Source organism: Sminthopsis crassicaudata, chromosome 3 (genome assembly GCF_048593235.1).
Source record: "Sminthopsis crassicaudata isolate SCR6 chromosome 3, ASM4859323v1, whole genome shotgun sequence".
Taxonomy (NCBI): Eukaryota; Metazoa; Chordata; class Mammalia; order Dasyuromorphia; family Dasyuridae; genus Sminthopsis; species Sminthopsis crassicaudata.
The window spans coordinates 57,634,106-57,647,914 of record NC_133619.1 but is presented as its reverse complement, the minus strand read 5'-3'; the positions used below and the strand labels follow the sequence as shown (position 1 = coordinate 57,647,914).

The following is a 13,809-nucleotide window of genomic DNA, read 5'->3' as shown; positions in this document are numbered from 1 at the left end:
AAGGGTGAATGTTGAAAACCACCCTTGCATGTGTTTTGAAAATAAAAAGCTACTATGGAGTGCCCGATGCTAGTATATACTGGATTCATAATTTCTATTGATTGCTTCTTTGCTGGATACATGGTTTCTGTCAATCTCTGGTCCACTTAATACTGTCTTGCTGGATATTGCTAGGCAGAGCATTACTGGGACTTACATAATTGTAGAGTTTTTACTTCCAACTTCTTGCTTTGTTTAATTTTTTTTATTATACTGCCATGTTTTAACTTATGAGAAGAGTGAACTCTGCCCTGCTCTTTTAATTCGAAAGCCCAACTCTTTAAAAAATAAAAAAGCAGCTGTTCTTTTCTCAGCAATAAAACTAGCAGTCTTAGAGAGAGGTAGGGAAAAAAAGAATGGGAAATCCTTCTCAGAATTTTTCTTTTCAGAGTCTTAGACTTTCCTAATCCTGGCAGGAAATTCCCTGCTTTGGTGGCAAACTTGTTAAAACAAGAAAAGGATATTCTCATGCCCACAGGCTTAATCCTTCATATGTCTTGAATTTCTTGATCATTTGACTTGGGATCTACATTCCCTGTGCTCCTTGAGTCTTAATCTCTGAGGGCAAGATTGCCATAAGAATGGGCTAATAAACCCAGTTCTTATGAAACTGCCCAAAGTGTTTATTTAATGCAATCCCCAGGCGGACTTTGGAGCATGAATATATATTTTGTGACTGTCTGATAATTATATGGTAAAGAAAATACTCTTTGATCACTTGTGTAGATGTAGCTAAAGATGGAGCATTCAAAAAACATGAATGGAAGAGATCTTACTCTTTCTCTTCGCTGTCTTCTTGCCAGGTGGGAGTTTCAATGAAAGAAGAGATAATGCTATAATGGGATAGATCTCTGCTCCTTCCAACCTAATATTGAAATATGGATCATGAATATCATTCTTAATTTTATGTCTCAGCATTCTTTTTTTTTTTTCATTTTAGGTGAAGGAGCCTGGAGACTACAACCTTGTAAGTTTTGAAAGTTAGGAGAATGGCTCACCAGAACTTTTTACACAATCTCTTTCCCTATTAACCATGGACCAAGTTTATCATAGTGTTTCAGACTAGACAGCCTATTCTTAGTCTTTATATCCCTTTTCCCCTAGATATCCACAGCTTCTCAACTTACTGCCTGATTTCCTTCCAAGTAAACATAATTTGTGCTAAACTCAGTTACAGCAATTCTGATTTGGATGATAGAGATACCTTTATTTTTTCAAGCACTGGCATTCTATTATTCACACTCAATTGGATTTCCAGGAAGGAGCAAGGGTGTTGTTTTAAATTCCAGAATCCCTAAGTGGAACTCTGTGATGCTGCCTAAACCCATTTTGATTCCAGGAAAGCCTGCCCTATGCACACTGGTAGGTCTTTCCATTTACCAAAAAGACTGGGTGGCAGTTAGGAATTTCAAAAGCCAGATTCATTTTTCATTGCCACTCAGCATGCTCTTGGTACATCACCCCAATACCACTCAGCTTGGACAGACTCAAGGAATATAAACTAATTTTAATATTTGCTTAAGCAAAACATAATTACTACCCATATAAAGCACATTCCATAGTAAATTCAAAATAATCAGATGATGGAGAGTAGGCTGCTGTTTTGAATTATCTCCACCACGATTTTTCTTTATTAGTAATAGTGCCTAAATTACAGTTGATTATGGGAATAAGTTCTGTCCTGCTTTATGTCATAAAACTGGGACATGGCTATGTTAAAAAGATAATGACCAGCAAAAGTTGAGCTGAGGTCAGAACTTGTTAAAAAAAAAAACAAACAAACAGCTTTTTATTTTTTCAAATAATATGCAAAAATACATGCATTTTCATCATTCACCTTTGAAAAACCTTGTGCTCCAAATATTTCTCCTTCCTTCTTCTCCCTTCCTCCTTCCCTAGACAGCAGACAACCCAATATAGATTAAACATGTTCAATTCTTCTAAACATATTTATTTGTCACATGCAAAAAAAATCATATCAAAATGGAAAAAAAAAACATGAGAAAGAAAAACAAACAAACAAACAATAACAGCAAAAAGGTGAAAATACTTTACTTTGATCCACATTCAAACTCTGTAGTTCTTTTAATGGATGTGGATGGCTCTTTCCATCACAAATCTATCAGAATTGCTTTGAATCACCTCCTTGTTGAAAAGAGTCAACTCCATTAGAGTCTGTCATCACATAATCTTGTTGTTGCTATGTTCAATGTTTTCTTGGTTCTATTCAGTTTACTTAGCATCAATTCATTAAAGTCTTTCCAAGCTTTTCTGAAATCAACCTGCCGATCGTTTCTTATATAACAATAATATTCCATTACATTCATATACCATAACTTCTTCATCCATTCTCCAACTGATGGGCATCCATTCATTTCCAGTTTCTTGCCACCACAAAGAAGCCGTTTATATATATATTTGCACATGTTGGTCCTTTCCCTTTTTTATAATCTCTTTAAGATGCAGACCCAATAGAGTCACTGATGGATGAAAAGATAGTCCTTTGGGCATAGTTCCAAACTGCTTTCCAGAATGGTCAGATCAGTTCTCAACCCTACCAACAAGTGATCCAGCTTTTCCATATCCCCTCCAACATTCATCATCATCTTTTCCTGTTATCTTAGCCAATATGAAAAGTGTGTAGTGATACTGAAGTCAGAACTTGATAATCTTAATTTTAATTGTCATTGGTGTTGGCTTTGGGCAACTTCTGTGAGGCTATGTGGGATGGGACAAGATGGGGTCAGTATGTAGAAGAGAACTTTTTCAGCTAGATTGAAGGGCAAACTCAGATAGGAAGAAAAAATAAGAAGGAGAGGAAGCGATCCAGAATAGAATAGAAGAAGCCTGGAGCTTCCCTAGGTCAATGGATACCCCCAAATAGGTCAGAATAGGCAGATAAGCACCACTCAGTTTTATGAAACTCGACAAAGTTTCATCATTAGATTACAAGATCCTTGAGAGCAGGGACTACTTTATGCCTTTTTTTGTATTCCTAGTTCTTAGTACAGTGCCTAGCACATAGTAGACACTTAATACATGTTTGCTGACTGATTGACCATCTTCCTTTAATTGCTTATTTCTTTTTTTTTTAATTTAGATTTTCTTTCATGCCTTAGTTTCACACTTTAAAGGCAAGCTGTTTGCAAGTTAAAGTGCCCAAGATGATATGTAATAAAAAAGCAAGAAGTCTTTTCTCCATCATTTTCATCTTATAAAATGTGTTAACTTCAGATCAAGTCTAATAAATTGAATATTACTTCTCTTGTCTTCACTGCCAATTATTCCTCCTTTGGAGTAATTTTGAGCATTCTCTGATTAAATGTAAGCTTAGGAACTGGTTCATTTGGTCTCTGTGTCCCCAACACCTAGCACAATACTTGGGAACACTTTTGATTGGTTGTACATTTAATTTTTTTTTTTGTGGGAAGCCTCAGAGATTTCTGATTTTTCCCCTTTCTTGTTATTAAAATGTTTCAGTCATGTCTAGCTCTTTGTAATCTTATTTGTGATTTTTAGAGATGATGTATGGTTTTCCATTTCTTTCTCTAGCTTATTTTACAGATGAAGAAACCGACACAAACAGGGTAAAGTGACTTACCCAGGATCACATAACCTACTCTGAAGTACACTTGTGTGACTCAAATGAAACACAGATCACTTAACAACTTTGTGTGTTCTATGAGTGGCAACTATTATTATAAAAACAGTGGAGAGGAGGATGGAGAAAGCATTCAGTTGAGACATGAATATTCACTAAGGGTCCATCTTGAGCTAAATTTGGGAGTTAAAATTTGTAATGGAGCAGAGGGCATGGAACCCATTCTTAGTCTTATTCCCTAACCTAAATCTGCCAATTCTTTTTCTGCCACTTCAGAATGGGACAAAAAAAGATTTGCTGGGCACAAACCTGTACTTGTGGGTTATACCAGATTTCCATTGTTCTCTGGCAGCCAGTATGTCTTCCTCACTCCAAGCTGTCATGCTTTCAATTAATTAACCTGCAGTACAAATGCAAGGAAGTTCTATAATTCAAACTATACACAGTTAGTGCAAATCACTGATACATTCTCATGTTATCAGCTTGGCATAGGTTCCTTCCAGGTTCTGTATGTACCCACTGCCCTTTCAGTTCCTTGCCCCTCTTCCAGGTTACAGTTCCACTCTTACTTTCTATTCCAAGCTTAGCTGTTGCCTTTTTTGTTGTTGTTGATTTTTCTCTCTGGAGGAATAAATTGCTCTCCTGTTGGATCTCAGGAAAATTTTTGTCTTTTGCTAGGATGACTGTCTCCTAAATGATATCCCTCACCAACTCAGCTAGTGTCCCTGTGATCTCTGCCCCCAAATCATCCCGGTTTTCCTCTATCTCATTTCTCTGATATTTAGACCTTTCTCATAGCCTTTCCATTCTGGAGCTGCTCAAACTCAATTCACAAAAGGGGAAGTCTTCCTTTCTTTTCTAAAGCAATTTTCTAAATTCAGCTCAATTTGTCAGCATTTAAGTGGCTGCTACATATCAGTCATTGTGTTAGGGGCTTGAGATACAAAGACAGAAAGCCCTCCAGTGCTTCATAAATCCATTACAGCAGCATCAGTTCAACTGAATTCTTTCACTGTATCTCTCTCCTCTCCAGTCAGAGATTTATGGGCAATCATTTAAATTCTCTGGACCTCATTTTCTTCATCTGTAAAGTAATGGAACCAGATTGACTCTAAGGAGTCTGATCTTATATCATATTAAAGGCAACTACCAAAACAGTTTAAAAATTTAAAAATAAAAACAACTATCCAAGTAGCAATAAGAAGACAAAGTCATTTTTGATATCATACTTATGATTTAATAAACCCTTTGTACAGTCCCAGTCCCCAGTCATTTTTGAGGGGATAGGGGGAAAATAGATCTCTTAGTTTCTTAAAATGTTCCTTCCCTAATACCTAATGTCCACAAGGTACCTTCTTTCTTTTCCTAGAGTGTTCCACTTTGGAACTGATGCTTTATTCAAACCCCATTTTATTCCTAGAAGCCTATGATAGACTCTGAAGGGGGGATGCCTATGGTACTAGATGAAGGGGTCAAACATCTGTCCATATTTGTTCATTACTCTCAGAATTCTAAAGAAGCAATGAAGACATTTCCCTGATGTTAACAATCAGCAAAATAGGAATTCAGTCACTGAATGTTTATAATAATAATAACTAGCACCTACTATGTGCTAGGCATTATACTAAGTGCTTTACAAATACTGTCTCATTTGATCCTCTGAAAGTAGGTGCCATTTTATCCCCATTTTATGAAGAAGGAAACTAAGACAAAGAGAGAATAAATGATTTGCTCATGGTGACAGTAAATGCCCAGATCTTCTTGGTTTTAGGTGTCCATTGCTTTATCTAGTTAGCTCTTTTCATCTGGTCTTCTCAGATTAATCTAGGAAAATTCCATAGAAAAATTTTAGATTTTAGGATTTGTTTAAATACCCTTCAACCCTATAGTACTCACCCTACTTCTGGAACTCATTGTAACTTAGAGGGGACCCTCTACCCAGTGAAGTGAAAGTTCTGGCAGCTCCTAATAAGCTACAGAGACTTCAAGTAGGCATTTGGTGCCTGCCCAAATGCCTATTGTCCAAAGGCCAACTTGGCCAAATTTGCAGAGGTTTCTCATCAATTTGACTGCAGCATGATGACTTTTTCAGTTAAGGCAGTTTTCAAAAAAATAGCTACTAAGTTATGTAAACATAAAAAAAGTTCTAAATGATCCTGTATAGCACAATGGCTATAAAAACATTCCTCATGTCAGGAAAAGCTACCTTCAATTCTGCCTTTGACACATAGTGGCTATATAACTGAATAAATCACTTCACTTTTCAGAACTGTTGGCAACACTCTAAGCCTATAACTGACAGAATTTTCTGAGGGACACTGGTAGAAGGACTGGTCTTCAGCCAGAAATTCACTGTGCCAATAGAATCTCAGACCTAGTCTTTATGCCTCTGAATTATTCAAGTCTTGGAACACATGGAGCTTCCTATAGATTCTTCAACATGTTTAATAATACCAAAGTTATATTTTATGGGATGTCCACACTGATAAAAATACTTATCCAAAGGGTTTTTTTTTTGTTTTTTGTTTTTTGTTTTTTTGTTTTTTTGGTGATGGTTGGGTATGAGAGAAGTGACCAGACCTTTGATTTATTTGGTATATGAAGATGTAGATGTGAGAACTTCCTTCTATTAGGATGGAATTGATAGCTCATTTTAAAATTTAGGTCCTAGATTTTACATTTTGGTACAATGAAAGGGTAAGTGATTTGGCTGCTAGCTACATACTCAATGTGTCAAACTCAAGACTCAAATCAAGATATTCCTGATTCTTTCTCTCTCTATTAGGTAAAACTGTCTGTCATCCTTAACATCTGTTTCTTTAAATATCAAAGTAGTAAGTGTTGGAAGAAATGCCAAAATTTGGTGGCATAAAAGAGATCATAAGGAAATGTTCAGAGAATTCCCAGAAGTGATGGGAAAAAAATAAAAGGAGAACTAAATGGGTAATCTGCCATATTACTAAGCTTTGCTTATGACAAATTTACTTGAAGGAAGGATGGATTCATAGGAAAATCAAATCATTGTCAAAGCAAACTGAATAAGTAGAATTTGTTAAAAAATTATTTAAGTCATGGATATCAACTTACTTTATGGAGCTGATTTTTTTTTCTATGTTTAAAAAGTTTTTCACTTGTAATCTCCATTTATTTTTATTGTGGCTTTGACATCTCATCTTAAATATTGCTTATTTCTTCAACAATTCTCTGTGGGTTTTTCCTTTTTTCCTGAATTGTTTTGGTTCCATTCTTTAATTTGGAGGGTTTCTGATTTTTTACCTTTCAAAGTAATGATGATGTCAGAGATCATAAATGAGTCTCTTACCTCTTTTCATAGGGTACTTTTAGCAGCTCATTCTGAGCTTCCCCACCTTTCTTCCTTTCCCCCTCACTATTTTAGTTCTGTTGGGTTAATGCCAGAATATATTTCTCTCATTTCACTATTGCTGATGTTTTCTACAGGAATTGTTAAGTAGTCAGCAGTCCCCTCAGCTGTTTCCTTTCTATATCCTTTCTTTTCTCTCAATTCCCTAACTTGGCAGCTGTAACATTGTGAGACTGGGAGGTTGTCAGAAACTTGGGTTCCTGTATTTTGATGTTGACTTATTGCTTGGAGAAGAAAATCTTCAGGTCTTCTGACTGGAGAGTGATTGTATTTGTTGTACTATATTTTGAAGTTCAATCTGGATCACATCTTGTGCCAATCTGGATGGTAACCATAGTAACTGTACTTGTAGGGGAAGATTCTGCCAGTGAATGGCTGAGAAACAAAGTTAAGTGGGAAAGGATGTTGCATCAGGCTGTGACATCTCACTTCTATGCATTCACAAAATTAATTGTCTTGAACCATTGTGGCTTGATAATACTTACAAGGGGACTGGCCTAAGAACTTGAGCTATTGCATATGAGTAAATTAAAGAAACTTGATTCCTAAGGCTTTGAGAAGACACTTTTAATCCAGAATTAGATTGCAAGATTATTCTTCTCACCTTCTAGGTTCCTAGAAATTCAAGTGACTTTCAATTTTCTAGGTTCTTAGAATTAGAAAGATCTCTCAATCTTCTATATTGTAGACCTGGAAAGTTCTTCTCTCAGCCTTCTAGGTCCTAGAATTCAAAGGACTTTCTCTGAATCTTCTAGATTCTAGAATTAGAAAGATCTCTCAATCTTCTAGATTCTAGAATTGGAAGGATTTTCTCTCAATTTTCTGAATCCCTGGTTTTAGATTGATAACAACATAAGCATATTCCTGCTCCTGCCCCCCAACATTAATAATTTCTATACATCAACCCTACTCAAGGGATTTCAAAGAAGTGACCAGGGAGGTTTAACAAAAAATTTGCTATCATTGTGAGTGGATTATGAAGTTGTGTGTGTGTGTGTGTGTGTGTGTGTGTGTGTGTGTGTGTGTGTGTGTGTGTTTGTAATATTCAGATTATACGGGGAGGTCTAGAAGTAATTTCTTACAGTGTAATTTAGTAGAAAAAATGCTGGATTTGGGTCAGAGAAACTGAACGCAAATCCCATTTCTTTTAGTACCTTATTGTTGTTAAGTCATTTTTCAGTTTTTTTTCCCTTGGCAAAGATACTGGACTAGTTTTCCATTTCCTTCTTTAGCTTACTTTATAGATGAAGAAAGTGAGATAATTGTGGTTAAGTGACATGCTCAGAGTCACAGCTAATGTCTGAGATCAGATTTGAACTCAGGAGATGAGCTTTTTTGACTATCAACTATACCATCGAGTTGCTTCCATTTACTACTATGTACCCTAAATTTCTTTACCTCTCTCAGTCTCATTTTTCTCATCTATAAAATGAAGATGCTGGACTAGATGACCTTTGTCTAAGGTCCTTTACTGCAATGACTCTGTGATTCTAAGTCACTGACTTTATGATTTCAAGATTTGAGGAATTGCTGATTTTAGTACAAGTATATGGTAGGGCTAAGAAAATGATGCTAAGCCTCAGTATTTTTGCTAAATATTTCACATTCAAGACTGCAGGGACTTTGAAGAGGGAAGGATAATAGAATTGGGTCATTTTTTAAAGCTTGGGAAGATTATATCCTGAAAGTTATTGAGAAAGAAAATGAAGTGTTTAAGAAATTCCCTACAATTAGCTTCAGCAAGTGGGAGTTCTGATTTGGGTGGAGGAAGAATGAAAAGAGAAGAGGAAATGAGAATTTGAAAGACAGGAGGCTTTTTTTTTGGAGGATGGGCCTTGGGAACTTAGAATGGAGAGAGTGACTTGGCTGAGCAACTGGGTAAAGGGAATAAAGTAGGTGGAGTGGGAAATTCTGGGGAAAGAACGTTGCCTTGCAGTTTTGCCAAAGGTGGTTTGTCACTGATAACTATCTTTGAGCTGCCTTTGCTACTTGTACAAGGCTGTGGTCAGGATGTTGGGACTTGTTTAGAGAGTTATGAACTCTAGTCTTTTTGGTTTTAGCCCAGACCCCTCAGGCCAGATAATTTAGTAATCTTCAATCTCCCAATTCATTTACTCTCCTCTTTTTCCAGAAAGGAGTGGGGGATGAAGGAAAAGAACAAAGAAGAGAAGGAAGAGGAATATCCCAGAAGATAGGCAGAAAAGTAATTTGGACTTCTATTTTTTTTTTATTTTCCTTCCTTTGGCTCCTATATTTATTTATTCTCTCTCCATATTTATTATGGATACTTAAAAATTCTCCTCTAAGAGTAAGGGTTTAAGAAAATGGGATTTCTAGAAATTGCAATTCATGAAGAGTTGGAAACAAATCCCATTTGGTTCCAGGTTTGAGATCTTTATTTTAAGGTAATAGTAGATCCATTAAACATGGTTTTTCTTCCAACATGTCTTCATTTTCCTGACATAGCTAAACTCTAGTTTAAACCTAGAAAAACCTTAAAGATCATATGTGTGTATATATATATATATATATATATTCATATTTCTTCACATATTTCAGCTTCATTTTCCTCATCTGTAAGATGAAGATGTTGGGCTGCATGACCTCTGTCTAAATCTTTTACAGCAATAACTGTGATTCTAAGTCACTTACTTTATGAATTCAAGATTTGAGGAAGAGCTGATTTTGGTCCAAGTATACGGTAGAGATAAGAAAATGATGCTAAGCTTCAGTATTTTTTACTAAATATTTCACGTTCAAGACTGGATTTTGAAGAGGAAAGGATAATAAGGAATATATATATATATATATATATATATATGTATATATATATATGTATATATATATGTACCTATGTGTTCTATATCTTCTAATCATAAAATCTTGGTTATCAGAAGAGACTTTGAGGGAGGGGTCAGTGTTGTCTTCTCTATCTTTTTATCCTTAGTGTCTAATGCAATACATGCTCTTAATAAATCTTTGTTGAGATCTGAAGAAGAATCCCTATTAATATTGCTATGAGAAGCAGTCATTAGATCTCTGTTTAAAGGGGAGCATATACATCTCTACTTAGATGACCCATTCTATTTTTGGACAGTGCTATTATTAAGATGATTTTTTCTTTTAATAAGCTAAAAAATCCTCTTTGTATCATTCACTCATTGGTCCTCTAACCTTTGGATCTAATCATTCCTCTTCCATATAATAGTCTTTCAAATATTTGATGACAATTATCATGGCTTGTCTTCTCCAGGCTAACCACTACCCATTCCTTTAAACTATCTGAAATTGTCCTTACCTGGATATCTGCCCCCCCCCCCATTATTGTCCTTCATAAAATGGGCCAAACAGATAAAAACAAAGACTCTAAATGTTGTTTGACCAGGACAGAGTGCAGTGGGTTTGTCCTTCTTGTATTTTGGTTATAAAGCATGTCCTAATCTACCCTCTATTTGTGTTAGCTGCATTAGCTTCCATTTGAACAAAAGTTGTTCATTGTTTCATTTTTCTTGAATTTGTGTAGCTTGTTGAAGTTGTTCTTTTGAAGCTAAATTAGGACTTCCCATTTCTTTCTATGAAATTTGATCCTAGGAACCCAATATTCTAGTCTGTTGAGATGTTTTTAACTTCTCCATCCTGTTCCAATATTTTAGTTATTATTCCCAGTTTTGTACTATGTGTACATTTGATGACATTCCATCTAATGCTTAATTGATAAATACTTTTTAATTGAACTATAACTTCATCCAAATCATTGATAATAATCTCTCTCTCTCTCTCTCTCTCTCTCTCTCTCTCTCTCTCTCTCTCTCTCTCTCTCTCTCTCTCTCTCTCTCTCTTTTTTTTTTGAGAGGCAATTTTAGGATATTTGCCCAGGGTCACACAACTAGTGGTAAGTGGTAAGTGTCTGAGATCAGATTTGAACTCAGGTCCTCCTGACTCCAGAGTTAGTATTCTATCTAGTGATAACAATTCAAAAACCATAGGATCAAACATGGATCTCTAGGTCACTGCACTAGAGGCAATTTTCAGAGTTGATTTTAACTGATTAATGACTACCTCGGAAAGTCAATAATCAGTCATTAGTTATTGAACTAGCTTTGAGTCAACTTAGCTATTTCATCATTTAGACCACACATCTCCATCTTGACAATAAGTTCTACCAAAGACTTTGCTGAAATTCAAGTATACTATTGTCACATTATTCCCCTAACCTATGAAACCAATTACTCTGTCAAAAAAGGAAATAAAGTTAGTTAAGCCTGAATTCTTCTTCATGAAGCCATGGTGGCTAGCACTGAGTGATCATCTCCTCTTTCTACATACTCACAAATAATATCTTTATTATTAATAATAAGTCAGGACATCACCCCATGTCATTGATCCTCTTTTAAAATCAAAGTTTAACTCATTGAAATTTGATTCAGTTCAATGCATTTCAATTCAACAAATATTTATTAAATAGTTGCATGCAAAAAACTATCTTGGGGTAAGGAATATAAATATGAAAAATAACTCAGATCTGCTCTCAAGGAGATTGCAATCTAATGGGAGAGATAATGGAATATTAAATTACAAATGTAATTTCATCACTCATTGAGCAGCAATTAATACATTTTTACAAAGTCCAAAAATTGACTAGAGCAATACACAGGGTGAGAAAATGGTTATGTTGAATTTAAATAAGAAACATTGACTTTGAAAAAATAAATTAGATTATGAAACTTTCAGATTTTTTGGTAAGTGTAGCTGAAGTTATTAAAGCTTCAAACTTTTAGGATATTCTTCTGTATGTTAAAATATTCATGGTAGCAACTTATAGTAGCAAAGAAATGGAATGAAACTAAGTATCTACCAACTGGAGAATGACTGGAAGAAAACAATTGAATATAACAGAATATGTTGAATATGAGCCCAGTGCTAGGCACATAGTTAACATTTAAATGTTTGGTGAGTGATTCTCAGAAAAGTGGGAATATGTATATTTACATAGAGAGTACAGCAAATTTGATGACTAAATAGAAGTCAAATTTAAAATAGTTGAAAAACAGCTGAAAGGCCCTCTAAGACAGGTGGGGGTCTTCTAGGATAGAATATATATTTTTAATTTTTAAAATTAATTTTATAATTATAACATTTTTGACTGTATATATGCATAGATAATTTTTTTTACCACATTATCCCTTGTATTCCCTGTTGTTCCAAATTTTCCCCTCCTTCCCTCCACCCCCTCCCCCAGATGGCAGGCATTCCCATACATATTAAATATGTTATAGTATATAGGATAGAATATTTTATGTTTTGCCCATTTGGAAACTGTAGCAATTGATTTTACTTAATTTTTTTTTTCTCATAAAACAGGGCTCAATTTGGAGAGATAAATTTAAACAATTGTGATTTAGTGAAAAATTACATGAATAAGATGATTTTTAAAATAACTGATTAAGAAGAGGGAAAAGGTCAGAGATTGAAGACCTTAAAAACTTTCCAATTTAATTTTCTTATGTTTACAGATAAGGAAATTTGAGACTCAGAGAAGTGACTTGAATTGTTTTGAAACACACAAGTAGTAATGTGATAGATGATTAATTGGGCCCCTATTTTATTCCAATTAATATTAATCAATTTGATATGATTCCATAGGAGTAGTGATTATAAATTCTGCATATTAGGCCCCAAAGGTGTGAGATGTGTATTGTAAGTTCACTTGCTCAATCATAGGACAATAGCTAGAGGACTTTGTTTTTACTTGTTATGGTGATGAAACACGGAATGGAAGAGGTAACTAAATTACATGGAAAGTACCCCAGCTATTGTTGTTGGTCCTCCATCCCCTATCATTTCTCTATTACCCAATATATAGAGATGTCCATAAGCATTGACCAACAAATAGCCCTGTTTGCCAGCCTTTGGCCTTCTTATCCACTGGCCCATAAGCCCATGTAAGATGTTTGTTTATTAGTCTGTCTGTGGGTCTGTTCATTGGCTTAGAAGGACTTGCTGAAAGGTCAAGATTAGCCCATTTGTCAACTAATGGCACTCTGTATTTTGTGTAAACCCTCCTGGAGGATCAATGGCAAGATCAATCAACCAATGAGATTCTTTATTTTTATTTGCTTCATTTATATTTCTAGGTATCAAGCTCTGTAAAACTAAGGTCCTGGAGGAAGGGGACATCTCAGATGATGAGGAAGATCTGAGGTTTATTTTATTCACTTTAACAAAATGCCATTGACTCAGAACTGCCTTGGATCTTTTTATTGTAGGATGGACAATTTTGGAACTCCACAGTAAATAACAGCTGGAATTTGAACCCAGGTCTTGTGTCTCTATGCTTCCCCTACACCCACCTGAACTAGGAGAAGAAAGAAGAGACTAGTGATTGACTCCATTCAGGTGCTACTTTTTAATGAAGCCTTTCCTAATTCCCCTACCTGCTGGAACCCTCAATCTCCAGACTACTGTTTTTCTTCTAAATGAATACCTGTCTTCTCTAGTAAGATGTAAGTTACTTGAAATAAGAGACTGTTTTAATTTTGTCTTTATAGCCCTGAGATTTAGCCCAGTGTCTGGCACATAATAGTCACTTAATAATTGCTTACTGATCAATTGATTTGAATATCTTGTTCCCACAAAGACTTATGGAAATAATCAGAACAATGCCAATCTGCTACAACTCTGATGAATCTAATCCAGATGTAATGAGAATTTTGTACTTATACCACATATTACTTGAGTAGATAGCCTGAAGTCACCTAATTATATTATCTAAAACAAGGGTCCTTAG

General features: G+C 35.3%; 1 long non-coding RNA gene across 2 annotated transcripts in view; it reads left to right on the top strand.

Moving 5' to 3' along the window:
• The window catches only part of LOC141564835 (uncharacterized), a 54,051-nt gene that overhangs the window by 39,072 nt on the left and 1,170 nt on the right, over positions 1 to 13,809 (top strand). Inside the window, exons 2-4 of one of the 2 annotated variants that reach the window (XR_012488752.1) lie at positions 980 to 1,006; positions 9,154 to 9,225; positions 13,289 to 13,525. This is a non-coding gene — a long non-coding RNA (uncharacterized LOC141564835). The remainder of the gene's footprint in view (positions 1 to 979; positions 1,007 to 9,153; positions 9,226 to 13,288; positions 13,526 to 13,809) is intronic. The other variant, XR_012488751.1, reaches the window with a different exon arrangement.